Below are 21,421 nucleotides of genomic sequence, written 5' to 3'. Positions count from 1 at the left end.
AAGTTATTTGTGACTGGTGCAATGAAAATTTTGCTTATTTCATTTTTCTGCTGGGTCAAGTTTAGTTTGGATGCAAATGGGCTGCACTTATTGATGGACTGGTTCAGTTTGGATTGCAAGAGGAAACAGTTTGGTGTGGTCTAAGAATGGATTCATTTCTTCGGGTCCAAATGGTTTGAACCCTCTGGTTTTGATAGGGGAAAACAGGCAAGGTGGATACTTAGTTTTCCTTCCCCTTTTTGTGCTAACTCTTTTAGTTTGTTGGACCTAAATGTTTGGGTGGTACATGTTTCACAATATTATTAGTTGGTGTTTAAATATATGAAGAAAGGTTTCCATTTGCTTGTGATTGTGGATGTAGGAGGTTTTAGAAATTGTCCAAGCTAATCACACCAGTTACTTGGCGATGAGCATTTCTATCTTTTCATTTTTTGCTCTCGTGGAAATCCGCACTAGACCACATCCATCCAGTATCAAAAGGTATCATGCTTCTGGCTTTCCAGAATCTGTGGTAAAGTAGCTTACCTGCTTAGTTTGACATTCCAGTTCGTGTGGTCATTGGTAGGGATGAAAACGGTACGGATATTTTCCGACCGTATTCGAAACCGAATCCGTTTAGAGGGGTTGAGATCTGTCCGTATCCGAGTCCGGATATCCAACATCCGATACCGTATCCGTATCCAAATACTCAAATCGCATATTTATGATGTCGATATCCAATCGTATCCTATCCGACATAGTTGACACTATCCGTATTCGAATCCGAATCTGGACAGAAATATGAAAACAAATATAATATCGGTGATATCCGTCCGTATCCAATCCGTTTTCATCGAGGTGACTTTGTTATGATACTGTAGGCTCATTAATTTAGGGGTATGATTTGTTTCCTTTCGGATCTATCGTGTATTTATATTGCAGAAATGAGACATGAAGTTAGGCAAAGTCATCCCTATTAGGTGCAACTGTATCCTGGCCGCAAACGGATTGTAGCTTGTATGCATAGATCATTTCTCTTGGCTGATAACAGAGCACAAAAAAATGGAATAATCAGATGATTATATATTGCAGCTAACAGTTCCTGTCTTCGTGCCTGAATCTGAAACTTCAGTTTGGAATCTGTAATTTGGTGAATTGTTTCATTTAGCTATAATACTTCTTGTATGGTTCTGAACTATGTCCATTTGCCTGCAGCTCCAAGAACCATACAGTAGACAGGTGACAACAAATAAGCTTGGTCGTTGTCTCCATCGACGAAATCGACGGAAGACATCTGATCTACCAGGGAGACAATGTTGAAGGCTGAAATAGTTGCTAGGAATTATCAAAAAAATCGTCAAATGTTTAGTGTAGTTTTGACGTGTTCTTGAGACATGTGCATTTGTATGTCTGTGATGTGATTCCCTGTTATTCTACTCTGAAGTCATCCATCATGCCACAAGAACTAATGATTCGTGATGTCAGGAAAGCTGTCCTAATTGTTCAATTGCAATCTTGTAATTTTTCTTTTACATGAAAAAAATTGGTGCTTTACTCAGCTTCCTACCACTTTGGTTGCTTCTTAGGAAAAAATATAGTTGTTTGGTTATTGTCGTGTGCATCCCTGAAATGTTGCCGTTGCGTTAGCACGGGCATTAAACTAGTTTTTATTTGGACTCCAGCGGAGAAAAAATGGACTGTGAAGTTATTTTGTTTGATATACAGTCCTAGGCTATAGAAACCACTCGTAGTCTCTGCATTACAAGTTTGCCATCATAAGTAGTTTTGATTATGTTACGAGATTCACGTGTCAAGAGCATCTCCAAGAGATTAGTCAAAAAATATATTTAAATATAGTGATTTAACTATTTTTTAAAATAAATCTCTCCTAAAATGCATAGACTACACTGTCTAAATCGAGACTCTCCGTATTTAAACTTGCCATGTCCCCGGATTTTTTTTTTTTTTTTTTTTTTTTTTTTGTCTTCGGATCCAACACGATCCCGTCCGCTCTCATCGCGTAGACTTTCTCGCTGCCGCCTGGAACTCAAGTCCAGCAGCAGGGCCCTGCACGCAAGGCCAGAAGGGCAACGCGGCGGTCGTCGACGAGCAAGCCAGTGACGTGCGACAACACGTTGTGCACCCTCCTCGCCGGCCACGGTCTTGCATGTGGCGCCGGAGGACTCCTCACTTTTGCAGGCTGTACTACACGGGGGAGGTGGAACTTGGCACGCCGACGCCGGCCGAACGCGACGTTCCTAGTGGCGCTGGAGACCGGCAGCGACCTCTTCTGGGTGCCCTACGAGTCTACGACTGCAAGCAGTGCGCGTCCACCGCCAACACATCATCCTCCGGAGTGCACATGCAGATGTGCTCCACCTCACCAGGGAGCCCTCGGCCCCGGCGCCGCCACCGCCGCGGAAGCCCGGCAGGTGCCTATCTTGTTTGGCCGTTCGGTCGCGGGAACGGGCGATTGAGCATGCGGGATAGGCCGAAAGCGCGTAGGAGAGGCTGCTGCCGCGAGATTCACGGGACTTGGCGAGCGAGGCCTGCTCGCTTTTCATGGCGAGCGAAAAAAAGAGGAATAGCCCGTATCTATTTTTAGAGAGCAAGATAGAGTCTGTTGGAGGTTTATTTTACACAAAATTCTCTAAATTAGAATACATAACAAAGAATGGAGAGTTTCTTAGAGTTGCTCTAAGGTCGGAAATACTGATGATAACCTGCTAGGGCTCTTTTGGAACATAAATAGGGAAATTATTATCATTAGAATTTTATAGAAATGCAGTTGTAAAATAGAGGAATGGAAAATATAGAAATTTTGAAGGAAAGTTGTAGAAATCCTAAGGTTTTTTAACCATGCCGAAGTTTACTTTTTCACTAGCTGGTGAAACATGAAGGATGTTTAAATTCAAATTATCTATTTGAATATTTATCAATTGTACAAACTATTAACAAACCATGCCGAAGAGAATTTGAGAAAAGAGAGAATGGAACGGGCCTGCAGCTCCAGTAGCTCCAAATCTACCCGATCCACCGTGGAGCAGCACTACCGTGAATCTAGGTTTCATCCAAACATTTGGTATAGCTCCGGCTCTAACATGGGCTCACATGCAATGTAAGAAAATATCCAAGGGGCAAATTGGGAAAAAAAATCTTCCACGAGATAGATCCATGAGCTAATGGATCTAGAAGTGTTTAGCATGAAAAAATGAATCTGGATCTACTTTTCTGAATGAGCTGGTGGAGTTCTACCAGACAATACCAAAATAGAGGCCATGATTTTAGGGCTACTGCTAGAGTTAAAGGCCAAGAAACATACTCCACATTCTTTGTACATATCAGGATTCAAACTTTTAAAAGTTACCAATAATTTAACTAACAATTTCTAACTATTATAATACAAACTTGGTATCCACTCCAATTATCATAAATTTATAAGCATAAATAGTATAAAATAAAACAAAATAAAATAATTGTCAAAATATAATTTAGGAGTCATGCCACGTCCTCTCTACAACTAAAACATACAAATTGTCAACATCTATCCGGCAGGACAAAAACACTTATGCGATCCATATCCGGTAGGCAAGTAATCACCGCATGGAGACACTGTAAGGCAAGTAAATAAAATGGAATAAAACTCACGGAATCACCGGCAAGCAAATAATCACCGCGTGAAGACACCGGAAGGCAAGTAAATAAAATGGAATAAAACGAAAAGAAAATTATGGGAAGAGAAATGAATTTATTGGAATATCACCATGCAATGATCATGATCGTGATCCAAATCTCGTTCGTCATCCTTCCCGTTGCGTGTTGACAACAAATACTTTTTTCTCAAAAAAATGAATTGTTGTCATGCCTCATGCGGGCTAGGATATTGTAAGTCCAAGTATACATGTTTTAGACAAGGCAGAGCATGGATAAATTCAATTCGATGCCTAGCAATAAATTTTCAGCCTTTGAGGCAACTGATGTTTGTCATAACTTTCAGACAACAAGCTCCAAGCCTAACTTTTATTTCAGATTTATTACGATAATGAATGTATTTCTAGACATTATCATGGTATAATTCATGTGAAAATTTGAATTGATATATTCTTGATTTTAACTTGGCTAACAAACATCTCATTCAATTTATGTTGCACCCATTGCAACACATGGGCACTCATCTGGTGAAAGAAAATGAAGATACTAGCCTTTAGAGAAAACCCTCGAGGCTCTGATCTCTATTGCTGGAGCTGTTTCACGGTGTTACGGTTATGGAACACACAAACCACCAAAGTAGAAGTGCGTATCGCAGCTGCTCGAGTTGTTTCTTGGTGTTATAGTTATGAAACACACAAACCACCAAAGTAGAAGTGCATATCATAGCTGCCGGAGCGATTCAGATAGTGCCGCCTCAAACTTAAGAATTAAGATAAAAGAACACGCGACCAATGAGAACAAGTTGCGACCACAAGTCAATGTGACCAACCCAGAATTTTCGGTCTCGCACCCACGGTGTTTTCCCCGTTAAATAAATTTATAGGTACTGTGTACCTACAGCCACATGCATAAATATGCCACAATAGTCGGTGTGACATGTCCGTCACGTGCGAAGCCTGGTAGACTTCGGATATCTCTAAGTCACGTGCAACCTCTTCGTGTAGGTCTACCATGCACACTAGTGTGGGTGTGTGTGAGTTTATATGCGTGTAGTGGTGTGATTTAGTGTGTATGTTCAAATACAACTAGTACTCGAAGAGTTGAGGCTAAAAAAAAAGCTCAATATTTTCGATGGTTTATCGCATACAAACTGTTGCCAGAAGCTGAGGCCCACGTGTCAGACGTGCCGACAAAATATATGTACATATTTTTACCATGTTAGCTTTGACTGTCGTTATCATCATGATATTAAGTCAACAGGCACTATTGCAGCTATCTGAAGAATTCACCTAGTTCAGCATCTCTTACTGCTTTCCGTGCAAAAAGATTTGGAAGACATGTCACTAATAACCCCTAAATCTCTGCAACTGTACAAGCTACAAGAACTAATAGTCCCTAAATGAAAGCATTTTGTTATTTTTTTGGAGTTCCTTTTTGTCTACCACTGTCTAACACCATCCAATGAGCAAAACTGTTAACTCTCAGGAGAGATTCTACACCATAAACAGATAATTCAGGTCTTCAACGGTCAGTCGAGTCTGTCGGGAACCAGATTTGTCTTCCCCAAATGCAGAAGCAACCATCTCCCGCTTTTTCTCCTGAGACATTGTACAGCTTAGGTAAGCATCAAGAGACTGTAGATTACAAAGTTAATACTACCACCCAAATTAACAACAAAACAATAGTTTATATTTTGTATGACCAAAAATAAACAAGGTAAAGATTTCGCCAATGTAAATTTTGCAAATGTAAGGTTTGAGACAATAAAACTCCAGGAAGTGGTATTCGAGACAAGCAGCCTGTTCGGCTGGGGCTGAAACGGTCATATACGATCGTGGATTATTACTGCTGGCTGGAAATTTACGATCGTTTACGACCAAGCGAACAGGCTGAAGAAATGCAAGCTATGTTTTATTATTCAGATGAAGCATATTCTGAATCATAGTTTCCAGTTCATGTCCATGAAAAAAAAAACTGATTGCTATCTAAAATCACCACAGAAAAAGTTACACAGAATAATGGTATGAACTTACTACCTCCATCCCAAAAAGAGTGCAAGGTGTAGTATGACATCAAAATTAGGAAAATATGCCATCACGATTCTAATGGTACCTATTTAGTACGATAAATATTAGTATTTTTTATATAAATTTGGTCAAACTTGACATACTTTAACATATCACTGTTCTAGAATTGCATTGGACGGAGAGAGTAACTACTAAGAGATTTTATTATAATTTTCACACTGCTCTATCAATATTGACCTCCAGGAAGGTTTGGATAAGATTCTTGCCAGAATCCAAACTGGAGCTCAATGCCTGCTCATGAATATAAATGCAGATAACTCAGCCAAGAAAAATTCAAACTTACCTGGAGAGCCAGAATACGATCTTCCACGGTGTCTTTTATAGTTAATCGTGATACTGTGACAGGCCGTGTTTGGCCAATACGGTGTGCTCTATCAACGGCTTGGTCCTCAGTGGTCGGGTTCCACCAAAGATCTAGCATAAGTACGTGGCAAGCAGCAACCATGTTCAAGCCGAGACTTGCAGCTTTGAGTGACATGATCATAACAGTAACCTGCCAATAGTGCAAGTCAAAACCAGAACTCATATACCTGAAAACATTATGTATTTCATATGCCAGAAGTTGTAGAATGCAAACCTCTGGAACCGTATTGAAGTCTTTCACAGCTTTATCCCGTGCAGCAACAGACATTGTTCCATCAAGCCTTCGATATGTCACATGAGAAGCTTTCAAATGGACTTCAAGCAAGTCTAGCATTCTAGTCCATTGAGAGAAAACAATGGCCTTCTCTGTCCACTTGGTGTCAGTCTGTTCTGAAGTAACCTTTCCATCAAACTTCTCAGATTCAAACCCGATTAAACATTTGCTATCAGTCATTTGGGTGGGATCTATTTTGGGCAATGAGAGAAGAATATCTAGTGCAGCTCTCACTTTTGAAGAAGCGTAGGATGAATCTATCCCAGGGCGCTTTTCAGCATGTATCATTTCCACACAGGTATCATCAGACTTGAAATCACAGGTCAATCTACTCAGAGAGCATTCAAGGGTGCCTCTGGAGAATAGTGAGGTTGTATTTAGTCGGACTCTACAATTAGACACTGGGCATACGCTGTCGTCACCAGTGAGTTGCTCCAGTATGCACTGGTTGCAAAAAACATGACCACATATAGTGACAACAGGGTCTTCTGGCGCGTCCTGCATAATTCACATATGTTAAGAACCAGAAGTGTTTCCACAGCAGAATATCCACTACAATTGGGATATGACCCAGGGCCCTAGGCACCCTGTATCGACTATCAAGCTGGTATCAAGAAAACTTAACTAGTAAAAAAGTATAAACTTAGCTGAGATTTAATTTCTCCGACTCAGTTCAGGCTAGATGGCAATTAAAAAACTCAAGTCTGCATTGGCAGAACACAAACTTAATACTAAGAAGTTGACCATTAACTGCAATATATATCACACACCAGCACAACAGCACATTAATAATTGTTTTTCTCCACCACGATAAGACTGAATTTCATTACCTCAGCAATGAAATTACAAAGTTCGCAAGTGCACAGATAGAACCTCCTGCCGCCAACTTCCCCACACCTCTGATAGTCCGATCACTAAGGGATCAGTCAGCACTGGCCCTACCGAAACCCTCAAGCAAGATAGCAAAACAAATAAATTTGCCAGCAAAAACCAACCCAACTACGGCTACTTAAGCTTCTTCCAACACAAGGCCAGAGGCCCTGTCATCAGCACGCAGGTTGGAAAGCTGTCAGCCACAGAAAACCATCATCCAGCGCGATGAGTACAAGCATTAATAATTGTTTTTTTTTTTTGAGGGACAAGCATTAATAATTGTTGGTCATATGACACAAGCTAGACTTCTGGAATTTTATGTTCACGTGGTAATGATAGCTCAGAGTCTATCTGCCAATACAAACTTAATTATGCAAGCTTAGTCGGCAAGAGTATTTTGATAAATTGTTCAATGGTGAGAACGAGAACACCACCGTTCAGCTGGACGACTCGTTTGATGACACTAACAGGCGCTCTATGCGGATGATTCAAGAATCGGAGGTCAGAGAAGCCTTGAAAAGGATGAAAGAGGGCAAAGCGATGGGCCCTGATGGTATCCCAATCAAGGTGTGGAGATGTCTCGGGGATATAGCTATAGTATGGCTAACCAAGATGTTCAACAATATCTTTCGATCGAACAAGATGCATAAAGAGTGGAGAAGAAGCATATTGGTACCAATCTACAAGAACCAGAGAGATATCCAAAGTTGTATTAATTATCGGGGAATTAAGTTGATGAGCCACACTATGAAGTTGTGAGAGAGTCATCGAGCAGCGCCTGCGAGGAACGACGCAGATATCAACAAACCAATTTGGTTTCATGCCCGGAAGGTCAACCACAGAAGCAATCTTATTAATAAGACAGGTTATGGGGCGGTTTAGAGAGCAGAAGAAGGACCTCCACTTGGATTTCATTGACTTGCAGAAGGCTTATGACAAGATACCAAGAAATGTTATGTGGTGGTCTTTGGACAAAGATAAAGTCCTCATCAAAGTACGTGACCCTCATCAAGGACATGTACAACAATGTTGTTACTAGTGTTCAAACAAACGATGGTAACACAAATTACTTCCCGATTAAAATTGAACTTCATCAAGGGCCAGCCTTAAGCCTGTATCTCTTTGCCTTGGTAATGGATGAAGTTACCAGGAACATACAAGGGGATATTCCTTGGTGTATGTTGTTCGCTGATGATGTAGTGTTAGTGGACGAAAGACAGGACGAGAGTAAATAGGAAACTAGAGTTATGGCGGCAGACCCTTGAGTCTAAAGAATTTAGATTGAACAGAACTAAAACCGAATACATGAGATGCGACTTTGGCGGAGTTGTACAGGAAGAGGGAGATGTGAGTTTGGAAGGTCCAGGAGTGCCTAAGAAGGATACCTTTCGGTCGATACTATCGACTACAGAGGGATAGAGATATTGATGCGGACATTAGCCATAGAATCAAAGCAGGGTGGATCAAGTAGCGACAAGCTTCTGGCATTCTCTGTGACAAGAGGGTACCACAAAAGCTAAAAGGCAAGTTCAATAGAACGGCGATTAGACCAGGCTATGTTGTATGGAGCAGAATGTTGGCCTACAAATATTCGACATGTTCAACAACTGAGTGTTGCAGAAATGCGTATGTCGTGATGGATTTGCGGTCACACAAGAATGGATCGAGTTCGGAACGATGATATACGTGATCGCCTAGAGGTAGCACCAATTGAAGAAAAGCTTGTCCAACATCGGTTGAGGTGGTTTGGCCATGTCCAAAGGAGACCTCCAGAGGCACCAGTGCATTGTAGGAGTCCTAAGCCAAGCTAATAATATGAGGAGAGGTAGAGGAAGACCGAAATTGACATGGGGAAGGTAATAAAAAGAGATTTGAAAGCTTGGGATATACCTAGAGATATATGTTTGAATAGGAGTACTTGGAAAGCAGCTATTGAAATGCCTGAACCATGACTTAGGGGCTCTTGGTGGGTTTCAACTCTAGCCTACCCCAACTTGCTTGGGACTGAAAGGCTATGTTGTTGTTGTTGTTAGTCGCAACGGGTACTCAAATAAAGAACATCAGTCCAGACCATGATAGCAAATACTCAGATATAATTCATATGCGAGGTATGTATAGAAAGACCACACACAATGACGTGAAAATTGAAAAAAAAAATGAGAGGAATTCACTTACATTGCAGAGAGCACATAACGCAGAACAAGATTGCAAGCAATTAAGTAATTCATGCTGCCGTTCCATGGGAAGTTTCTTCACCATCTCCAACGAAGACATCCAACTAGAAGAGGAGTCATAGCCTCTAACTAGGTGAGGGTGATCACATGCCTGTCTTAGCCGTAAAAGCATCAATAGAATGTTGACATAATTTTGCTTTACAGTACCAGCAGCTGCATATTCCTGAAAAGCAGTTGTAGTGAGCATAGCCTTCTAATAGTTGCAAATGAAACGGGTAAGCTTGCATCAATATATCAACTTTAGAGTGACCTAAACAGGCAACTGGATGAGCAATCAATCATGTTACACACCATATGCGTCATAGTCCTCTAAAGTTCACTTGTAATCCAGCAACATAATGTCGAACTACCTACCACACACTGCGGCCATGCAAACATTCCCTAATTGATTATTTTGCCCCATGTAAAAAGTCCCTATATCTAAATGCAATATCCAAAGTTCAAGCTGAGTGACAAAACAGAAGAACATAAGAAACAAGGCTATTAATCAAATACTGTGAACTGACCTTGAACTGTTCTCGTGATTCAACTTCTAAAGTGTTATAAAAAGCACGCTCCTCGCTAGTGAAGTCCACTGTCTTAAGTGAAACAGTCTTGGGCGGTAAGGATATGATTGGTTTCCCATCAAGCATGGTTGCTACAAGATGATAGATCACAAATGACAAATCATAGCTTAAGAGATGAACAAATCATATGCTCTCCCGTTTTAAAATATATGATGTTTAAGACAAGCTAATCAGTTCAAAATTAGCTCATCCTAAATGTCATATATTTAATGAAGGGAGTAATACAAAAGATAAACAAATATAACATTCAATGACAACTGCGAAGATAATAACAATTTGGCAATGGAGAATATTTTTTGTGCACTGGAAGAGCACTAGCGCAATAACAATTTATGCACACAGTTGAGAAAGGACTTCAGCATTGGTTCTGACAAGTCGACGACCAACCTAGATATACGAGTACTCACAATCAGGAAAATTTCCACAGGATAAGAAAAACTGCACTATAAGCCCACAACCTATACCATATTGTGAAATAAAGTTGTCTAATTTTAATTATGTAAACTATAAAGTCTACATTTATGCATCAAGCCCATCAAATTTAATCTTGTTGATTTGAATCACTGTATTCAATTTTCCTCAATTAAGCCCCTTAGTAATACAAAGTTGTCCCATTAGGCCCTTGCAACTATCTATGACACAGGTGTTAATTTAAGACAAGGATTTTTACCTGAAAATCAACACAAGTAATATGTGGAGCTATATGCTAATGTTTTCTGGGAGAAAAATTCCTACAAAACCAGTTGGTCAAAAATGTGAAGTTTCAATAATAGTTTAACATTCTGTCCACACTGACAAATGTTTACTAGTTTCTCTAATCTGTTGATTTTGAAAGGGCATTAGTAAAATATAGGATATTTTGCTTTGGTAAACAACAGAACCATGCTGTCAGCACAAACACACCAGTGAGGAGGAAATTAGATGCTTATCACTAAAATTAACATGATGAGATCTGAACAATAGAGCGAATGTTTACCCCATAATTGTTATTCTGCTTAACATCTATTCAAATTATATTGGTTAAGCTCAACATAAATATGATATGGTAACTACTGAAATCATGGCACAGGTTCCATAAATTATTCAACAACAACAACAACAACAAAGCCTTTTAGTCCCAAGCAAGTTGGGGTAGGCTAGAGTTGAAACCCAACATGAGCCCCTAGTCAGGCACGTCAATAGCTGCTTTCCGGTTCCATAAATTATTGGTAACAAAAAACAACCTACGACTAAGGTGTCACATATGGATAAGCAAGATCAGTAGGACAATGATAACCTATTTACTGACCTTTAGTCCGGCGTAGCATTACTGTCTTCAAAACAACTTGAAGCTTCTTGTAACCATTAGTTGGGTTCCTACTGATTGGAATTTTTATCATAGTGCAAAACTGCTTATATACAGCATAGGGATCGTATCTGAGAAATCTGAAATAGCTATAGAGATCCTCAACAGCATTCTGTATAGGCGTCCCAGACAAACACCATCTTCTTTTGGCTCTCAAACCCCAGCAAGCCCTGGCAACCTGAGTTCGGTAATTCTTAATACTTTGTGCTTCATCAAGAATAACCCTAAACCAAGCAACTTTCGCAAGAGGTTTTTCAGGCAAGCAACTCTCTGCAGCACTTTTACTTTTTATTTTCTTAGAAGAGGATGACTTTCTCTTTTTGCTGCCTGAAGAGGACACAGGTGCACCATATCGGTCAGGCTTCCCTTTCTCTTCAGCATCACTATCAGGATTTGATTGTTTTGGTACTTCCATGCTTACTATGGAATATGTAGTAAGCACAACATCATATTTGGTGAGTTCATTAGGATCCTTGGTGCGATTGCTACCATGATAGATCAGAAAAGACAAATTAGCTTTACTTGTAACTTTGTTCTTCAGTTCTCCTGCCCACTGTCGCAAAACACTTGTTGGGCAAACAACCAAAGTACCAGCAGCTGGCCTTGTCTTAACCGCTACAATAGGATTTTCTTGCTTCATAGTGTTAGTTGTCACTTCAGAGATACATGTCTGCATCAGCTTTTTCGGATGAGGTTCAATACAATCATCCTCATCATCGTCATCTAGAGTTACAGCTTCACATGGCTCATTCTTAATAGTAGATGACTGTGGAACTGGTGAGCGTTCAGTAAGAATCAGTGATATGGCTGATACCGTTTTACCCAGGCCCTGAAAAGTACCGAATGACCTTAAGACACAATTGACCATTTTTCTTGGCAACATGGAAGGTATTAACTAGTATACCTGATCATCTGCAAGAATTCCACCAGAGCAATGCGAGCTACTTGTCTCCTTTTGCACCATCCATGACAAGGCAATTTTCTGTCCAAAGTAATAACAGTTACCCAAGGAGTGGTAATACTATTTTCATCATAAAATTACACAACATGAGCTGCAAGGCGAACCTGATGCCTCAATAAAGGAACTGCTAAAACCCCATCAGGTGGGTTAGCCTCAGATTTTGGCTGTGAAATATCCTGCCAATCACCAAATATGTCAAGTGTGCCGAAGAAGCAAAAAGAAAGATAGCACTAAAATCCAATGCTGTTAATTCTTCTGAGCTAATGTTTTATAGTATATAAGAATATGGAAAAACACAAAAGGATTGAAGACATTAGCACCTGTGACTAAAAATAGAAAAATAAGTGTGTCTATATGCCAATTACTAAATTGATTGAAGACGGAAGCCCTACTTTAAAAAACCTAGTATTACCAGCTTTTGAGATGTCAACGAACCAAGAAGTCTGGTTGCAATTTGTGAGCTCATGAAACATTAACTCAGCTTGTTGATTTATGACAGTTTGACACATCAAGCTATCAGAGCAGTGAGCACTACAAAGCTTGAAAAGGTAAGACTTAGACAGAGCCAAGTAACCCTAGTAGCGAGTTGAGTTAGTACAGTGAAAAATAATAATGATTTAAAAAATCAAGACATCACCTTTCCTTAACCTAAACTAAAGCACGAAACACAATACATGAAAAGGTCAAACATCATCAACAAAAAGACAAAATGATGTATTCAACCAAGGTTTAGCATTTCATTCTTTCACAGAATGTTTTACTAATAAGTATTCATTATATGTCACCATTCAGCAACAGGGCTAAACAAATAGTAGCTGCAGCCTGATTAGTATGAGAACGCTAAACAAAGTATTAAGCAGGGAAAAATATGCAAGCAACAGTCTAGAGGGCTATATGACCTGCAATGCGAGGCGCAGAGTGATTCTTTCATCATGTGGCTTGTATCTCATACCACCAAATGCAGGAATCACGGAATTGCCATACATAGGTTGCTGAAAATTATGATGGAACTTTCCCTGGTAAAGCAATCGGTGATCAGGAGCAAGATTCCTATTACCGTCGAGCACACATAAATCAGAAGCCCCTGTCCCCATCTCTATTGAAGCAAGCTCTTGATGAATTGTGAATAGAAGAGTTGTCACTTCTATATGCATATTGTTTATGCAATGCCAGAGGTTTTTGATATCCCATGTTCTTAAATGTGTGTTGGTTGCTGAAAGGAACAATTTTGGAGTCCAGCAACTGTTTTGATGTTTGACCTAAGTATTTATCAGCATCCTCTGTGGTGGAATTTCTACTAGAGGGTATTGGAGAAGAGTCAGTGCTAGACTCACTCTTGAAACAAATATCTTCAGACTGGTTCTGTTCACAGGATATTGACTCTGGGGAGGATACATCCATGTAAAGATCTGATAAAGATGTATCATCACAATATTGGTCTGGAGAGCCCATCTGCATAGAACCGCTTTCACATATACTCTGTGGGAACTGCTCCATCTCATATTGCTCATTGTTTTGTGAAAACCCATGTGGCAAATCATGCAGTGATCTTTCATCAACCATATCAACAGATATATAATCTGGATGAGGATATCCTCCACATTCTGCCTGTAAATGTTCTTCCTGCATAGTAAGGCAACTACTGTTGCCATTGCGAATGCTTTCAGTTCTCTCGCCCATGTTGAACTTGGTGCAAGAAATATCAGGAACATCTGTGTTATGGGTAAGAGAAAACATGCCCATCGAAGTGAAATGGTCACCATCCTGACCAGTATTACCAAGCATCTCATCTGTACTCTCCCATTTAATTTCACTCAAATCTGAGTGCTCTATGGATATACCACCTGAGAAATCTGCACCAGATATATTAATTAATTAATGGTTCCTTTTCGGAACTGATATATAAAATATATATTTTTTAAGAGGAAAACAGCATACAAGTGTTCATTTGTGTCTCCATGCCTTCTATGTTGTTCTCCACTTGGAGATGTGTTTGGCCAGAGTATATAGTTTGCTGTCGAAGGTACAAACCATTTGAGAGATCTTCATATGGAGGTCCAGTTGCTTCTTCAACATTAGCATGGTTTGATGCATCCCTTGGAAAATGTTCATTGTCCAAGTTGGAAGTTTGTGATTGGTTCTGCAGATCTGCAAAGCGATAACCAAATTTTTTTGTAAATTCTAAGATATATATTTGCTATTCAGTGAGCAATGAAAAAGTTAACAGCAATTCAGTTTCATCTACAGCCACCTTTGTATTTCTCACCGTTGCTAAACAATTCATAAGGGCTAGCCTCTGTGTGATCAATCATTTGTTCTCCTCCGCTGAGCTCCATATGGCACTCCGAAGTGTCCACATGGGAGTAGTTTGACCAAAGTTCTGCATTCTCAAACATTTCTGCTCAGTCTCACAAAGTGACAAGATTAGCAACAAATAAAAAATTATAGGTAAGAAAATTTGTGCATCCTGCAAAATCATATGCTAAAATGGCCAGATCATTATACCTTCACGGCTTTGGAATAAATCTTCAGAACCATCAGTGTTAACAGGCATCTCAAAACAACCTTGATTGACCTGTATTCAGCAACATAAGAAATACTGACAACCTAAGGTTATACAAGACTCAAAACACAAAAGAAAATATTCTATATGCTATTTTTCTCACAACATTTAGGACCTGTTTGCTTTGCTCCCAGGCAGCTTTGACAGGCGCTGTGGGTGTCCTCAGGCGTCTGATTTTGGGCGCCTGGGGATGACATCCTTGCCTGGCAACGGAGCTGCCTGGGAAGCTTTGAACCAAACAGGCCGTTACAGCACAAGTGCTATGTGGTGGGCTGGAGGCATACCATGGATACGGTTCGCTGGTTGCTTACACCCCCAAAAATGACCAATTAGGATCAAACAAACAAAGCAATACGTAATGCAAGATATGCAAGAAAAAACTGAAAAAATTAATGTCAACTCTTAAATTCCTTTCTGTTCCACTCCTAGTACAAAAAATAAGGGCATTGGTCGAACAATACAAATATCACCATCTCAAGTTGAATCAGGCATCCAAAGACTTATATTGCCAAACAAACATAAGCAATTAATGCTACAGGTTTCTATCTATTTTTCCATAGAAATATGAAAATTGAGGATCAATTGATCAAGAAAAAAAACAAAGATTAATCAATAACATTAGCTCCCACAAACCTACAAGCAATGAACAGATTTGCATTGTCACAGCACTCACACAAAGCATTTAATGTTCAACCATCACAATAACACCAGATCAAATCAGTTTGATTCATCTACCTTTCAACCAAAACAGGCTGTGAGTTACTATCCTACAACACCACTGAACAATGAAAAACAATTATTATTATTGTCAACCTTCATAACTAATACTACTAGGTTAGACAGGTAGCTGCAACAAAATTAAACTTTTCCTCCTCCCATTTATGCAACAGCCTAGACTGTGGAAAAGTGAAAGGCAGATGCATCTAACTACCCCTCCTCTCTTTTTGTCTTTTCCCCACCTCTTTGTAACCCTTGCCATTTTGGCCACTATGAGGCAGCCAATGAAGGCACTTGCTCACCAATAAGGCACCATATTTTCTTCTTGATAGCATCCCTCATTAACTTGATAGTGGCCACTCTCAAGGTCATGCCATAATCGATGATACCAGCATAGCAGTAAAATTTCAACATTTAAGAATCCAGTCAGGCCAGTGTAGTGTGGTTGTGGACCACTAAATGGTGCAGAGGTATTAATTTCTAGCAAAAGGAAAGATTTTCTGTTATGCAGTTTTCTCGAGAAGATTCCTTACATCTCTTGGAACTGGAAGTTCGCATACCCTAATGGGAGACACTATAATGATGTATTTCGAACTCAACTGTTTAAGGTATATGATTTTTACAATTCACATTGCACATTTAAATATTCATATATTCATTTTTTAATTACTATACCACTTCAATTTTAAAATTTTAGATTGACACTGAAAGATTCAGCATCAAATTGCCTCGACTTAGTGTGATTTTATTTATAATTTACACTACAAATGAATATTCATTTATTAACATATATCTATACTGCTTGTAAGTCTGATTTCAAGGCCTGTGCTGTGCAAAAATGTTGCGAGTTGCCAGATGCAGCATCTGCTAGTTAGAATTTTTAGAACAATACACTGCCTCTATCACAAACCAAACCTTTCGTCGCATACATCCAACGCCAGGACTGCAATACCACCACCCAGTACCCAAAACCAATTACCATCACCTTCTCCTACCCAGGATTCCTCGCCCAACAGCACACAGCCCAACGGCACCACTGTTGACCATGAATAGCACTTTGCCCAAGAACCCACCATAGCCGGCACCATCATTGCAGGTTCACCCCCAACATCAATTTAGCTGCAAGCTGGTCCTGCTACCGCAACCATCTCTAACCCTGAAACATTCACTGGCAGACACCATTGTCCATAGCTGACAGTGCCACCAGCCATCGGCCCTCAAAATCTGTCAACACAGGGAACCACGGGAACCTCTTCGTGTTCAGAAAAAACGGGAAAAACGGCACAGTCCAATAATTGACGAGCAACCACGCTCACATGGTGTCCATTTCCCGAACAACAGTGCATTCATATAGCTATCGTTTCGAAAAAAGCATTTATAGCAGAACAAGGAAAATCCAATAAGTGATGAACAGCAACAACAAAAAAACAGTCGCTAAATAAAAGGTCGCACTAATCACTTAGCTCGATGCCTCGATCGCGCCTGGCCCTGCGGTTCATCGACACCTCAACACGACCGAAGCACTATACTCTAAGGCCCAAATCATCCAAAATCGGCAAGGCCGAGCGCAAAAATTCAACTAAAAACTCGACGTATTCGGTCCCCGCGCAGCCCAAAACCCTAGCCTAAACGCAGCCCCATCCCAGCAAATCCGATCCGACATCGCGAAATCCGACGCAAAGCGAATTAGGGCAAGGCGAGAGGCAACTCACCCCAGGCTGCAGCTGCTCCTCCTCTTCCTCCTCCCCGCCCTCCCCGGGTGGCGCGGGCTCAGTCTCGAGGAACGCCATGAAGTCGCCGAGGGACATCGACAGGTTGTCCTCCGCGCCACCGGTGCCAGCATCGCCGGCGGCCTCGAAGCAATCGTAACCGACCGCCGGTTCCTCCGCCATCACCCGCCGCGCGATTCGACCATACGATTCACGGCGGCAGGCAAACGCCTTGCCTTCTCCGGAAGAGCGAAACCCCTTTTCCTTTCCTTTTCCAATCAGCGCGGGCGGGCGGGCGGCTGTGGACCTGTGGTGGTGGTGGCGACGGAGAGGGGGGCTAAAAAGAAGAATGGCATCCGCGTCGGCCGTCGAACGAAACCGAAGTGGTCGAAGGCGAAAAAATCGCTTGGGGTAGGGATTTTAAAAGGAACGGGTCGGCGTGCTCTGGCGCTCGGAATGGCCGAGCCGGAATCGGAATCGTTATTTTCTCGGAGGCGGACCGGGGTGATGGGGTGATATGGGGTGGGTGGTGGACTGGTGCCTGGTGGTGATCGCCATGTGCTCACGAGGCGGTGCAGCCGGGACGGTTGGCTCGTTTGCGGCCGGCCGGCCGGTGGTGTGGTCCGGGCGGACGACTGGACGAGGCCATGTTCCGAGTCGTGAACGGGCGCGTGTGCCACACGTTACCCGTGGCGCGAGCGGTCTTTTCCAGGTGAGTCCCTGGGAGATATGGTTTTACTAAATGTCGGCATTATACTTGGGCCCTCATGGACTCGGACGGTCAAGTTACTGGTTGTCTTCCTTGCTTTCGACACGTAGTGTATAGGGCGTTGCTAGAGCGTGCGCGTGATCTGGACTTTTCAGCATGCACACCATTTTGTAGTCGAAAAAAAAACACAACAGCCACGTCTTTTCCGACTATGGCTCCCTCGCCGCGGGGCGGCGACGCCACCTTCTTCCCCTCCTCCCCTCCCATTGCCACCATGGCCGCCGCCACCACTATGGCCGGAACTCCCCCGCCCCGATCTAGTCTGACCGCTCCTGCCATCGCCAACTCCCCTAAACCGCCCATCGACCATCCCCACCGCCTGGCCTACTACCTCCCTCGGCCGGCCATTCTATACCCCGTCGGAGTTGGAGAAGATAAGGGGAGCTCACCGGAACCCTAGAAAGTAGATCCAGGACGAGGATGCCTACCTGGCGTGGACGATCCGCTGCTGCCGCGCGACAGATCTGGTGGATCCACCGCCACCGCCGCATCCGCCATGGCCACGCGCGGTGGAGGCGGTGGGGCGCGGGCACGGGGAGCCGGTGGGGCGCGGGCGTGGGGAGGAGGCCGCTAGTGAGGTGCTCGTCGGAGAGAGAGAGACGAGAGAGGAAAGGTCGAAGATGAGTGTGCGGTGTGCGGGTGGCATCTCTAGAGGATGTGCGTTTTTATTTTAGTATTTTCGGTGAGTGTATATAGTAATCCTCACATCTCGAATTAATGCATCTTATAGTAACTCCACCAGATTGAAAAAAGAAATAATCTTTCTGTCGGGGACCAATATTAGGGTACCCGAAGAGGATGAGCTAACAACCGTCGAACATTGACTCATCTGCACAATCAAGAGCGCGACTACACTGCTTACCGGGTCGCTCCTCGTTCGTCCACCAGGACCATGGGCCCCGCCCCAAGCGTCCGAGAGTAGGTGTAACACCCCTAGTGTTACGAGCTTATTTAGCACCGCGTTTTAGGCCTGAGAAAATTTCTGAAAACGATTTTCTCGGAATTTAGAATTTAACTTATATTTAAAGGAATCACTCGTGGAGAGTTATATTGAATTAACTAGTTGAGCAGTTCTTGGGTGTAGTTAAAAACTAAAAGTTATAATTTCTAAGTCGGAAACGATAGACGATGACGTGTTAGCATTTAAATTCTAGCAAAATTTCTTAAACACTAACTTTATATTCTTGTATCGCTAGTTGCATCAAACAGAGTACTTTGGCGTGGAGTGGTTCGTAGAATGGTCTAGCGTAGCGAGGTTATCCCAAAAGTTGCCCAAGCTCTTAGAACGCACGAAGAACTACGTTCGGTGCTCTGTTTGTGAACTGGCGCGCTGTGTGACGAACCCAGGTGACGCTGCTTTTGCGTATCGGCAGAGGTCGGTGTCCTGGCCATCTTGTCACCTTGGCCGATGTTGAACTCGTCCTTGCTACTCGACCCGCCTACCTCGCCTATTCTCGACGTCGTCGCATTGCCGGCCGCATCGCTGTTGTAGTTGACCACGCGCAGGCGCACTTCTTTGGAGCTGTCCGTGCCAACCGACATGCTCTGCCGGCCACCTTGGACCAAGCCAAGTCCTCCCCGTCCTTCTCCGCTCTGGACCGCAACATCACGTTGCTGTCCCGCAACACGCCGTGGCCGCTGGGCCACGGCCGGTACCGCCCGCCTGTCGTTTCTTCCCTTTTCCCCTCGTGCTTGCGCGTCCTCTGTTCCCCGTGCTGGATGCAGCCCCAGCTCTTGCTTTCTTTTTCCCTCTGCTCCTCCACAGCTCCACTGCACGCCGTACCAGCGCCCTCCTCGTTTCTCCTCCCGCGCTGCCTTCCGTGTGCCAGGGCACGCTGCTTGCCGCGCTTTCCTTCGTTGTCGCGTGTGTGCACGAGCACGCATGCCCATGGCCACGCTGGACCTCCGTCTCCTCGACGCCCGCGCTCCCTCCTCTGGGTTGCGCTGTCCACCCGTGCCACCGGCGCATCTCTTTTTTTCCCACCCCGCGCAGTCGCACCTCACTCCCGTGCCACCACCAAGCTGTGTCCGCTCGGCACCCCAGCGCCGCACCCTGCTGAGCCTCTGCGCCTCGCGCGGCGTTAGTGCCCCTCCCCCGCGTGACCGTACGCGAGCGCCGCTGCACCAGGTCGTCCCGCTGACGTCCGTGCATGGCTCCGCATCATCCTCGCCACGTCGTCTTGGAGCGCCGTCCTGCGCCGGACCCAACGGTGCCTCACGTGTCTCCACCTCTGTGCCGCGCTTCGGAGCGTCCCGCTGCCAAGCCAGTTCGCCCCTGCCACCATGCGCGAGCACGTGAGCCCCCACTGCCGCGCCGTTTCTACTGATCCACGGCGCCACCCCCCCTTCTCAGCTCGCCTCGCCAGCCGTGACCTGTGAGCTCCCGCCACATGAGCCGCAGCACCACCCATAGCGTGCCCGAGCCCTGCGTGCTCCGCACCACCACCTCGTCGTGGCCCGCGCACCACTCAGAAACGTGGTCCTGGCTCGCTACGACCCACAGTGTCTCCGCCGCTGCCCTCTGCCTCTGTGCGCCCCTGCCGATCGCCTGTGCTCACGGTTGGACCGCCTCGAGCTGTCCCTGGCCGTGACGCCTACGCCCTCGGGTGCGGCTGGTGCCCTCGCTGTCCCACGCACTGACCCACGATAGCACCGCCGTCGGCGAGCCATTTCCGAGGCCAGCGGCTGGCCTCCTCAGCTCCTCTGCCTCTACTCTGTATCAAAAGAAGAAGATAAGGTGAGGAACGGGAATAGAGTTTTTCTTCGGATCTAAACGTGAAATGCTAGGCTCTGATGAATAGGGTATACTGGACTACGGAGCAGTTTCATAGAACTGTAGGGTCACTTCTGCAAAATGTACGGCCCCTCTCTGGTTCATGGCCACGTGGGCCAGCTTGCTTGGGCCGCTCGCGTCATGTCTGGGCTGCCTGCTTGCCATGCTGGGCCGGTTTGTGTCGTCGTGCTAGGGCGCACGTAGCTGCTTGCCACCTGGGCCGCCTATCAGTCGCGCTTGTGGGCTAGCCTGCTCGCCACGCGCCCTGTCCCCATGCCTGGGCCATTAGCCGTGCGCGCCCCTATGGGTTGCGCCACGCTGCCGGGCCGAGCCGCACGCGCCGGAAGCAGGCCACGCTGAGGTCGCGCCTGCTGTGGGCCGTTTTGGTGACAGCTGGCCCCTTTTGTTTTTCTAAAGCACTTGATAAATTAGTTTGGGAAGTAAACTTGTCAAATAAATATAAAATACCATAGGGATCCAAAAATGATGAAACCAGTTTTGTTAGTCTTCTAAAATTATGATCTGCCTGCTATTATAGTTGGTTCACATAGTGTGAT

The 21,421-nt window shown here is 43.8% G+C and overlaps 1 pseudogene; it reads right to left on the bottom strand.

Moving 5' to 3' along the window:
• Window positions 1-4,814: 4,814 nt before the first annotated feature.
• Window positions 4,815-17,721, bottom strand: LOC136450543 (helicase-like transcription factor CHR28; annotated as a pseudogene).
• Window positions 17,722-21,421: the final 3,700 nt, after the last annotated feature.

This window comes from Miscanthus floridulus, chromosome 5, assembly GCF_019320115.1.
Source record: "Miscanthus floridulus cultivar M001 chromosome 5, ASM1932011v1, whole genome shotgun sequence".
Lineage (NCBI taxonomy): Eukaryota > Viridiplantae > Streptophyta > Magnoliopsida > Poales > Poaceae > Miscanthus > Miscanthus floridulus.
Note: the sequence above shows the minus strand (reverse complement) of the source record. Positions and strands in the feature narration are given on the sequence as shown.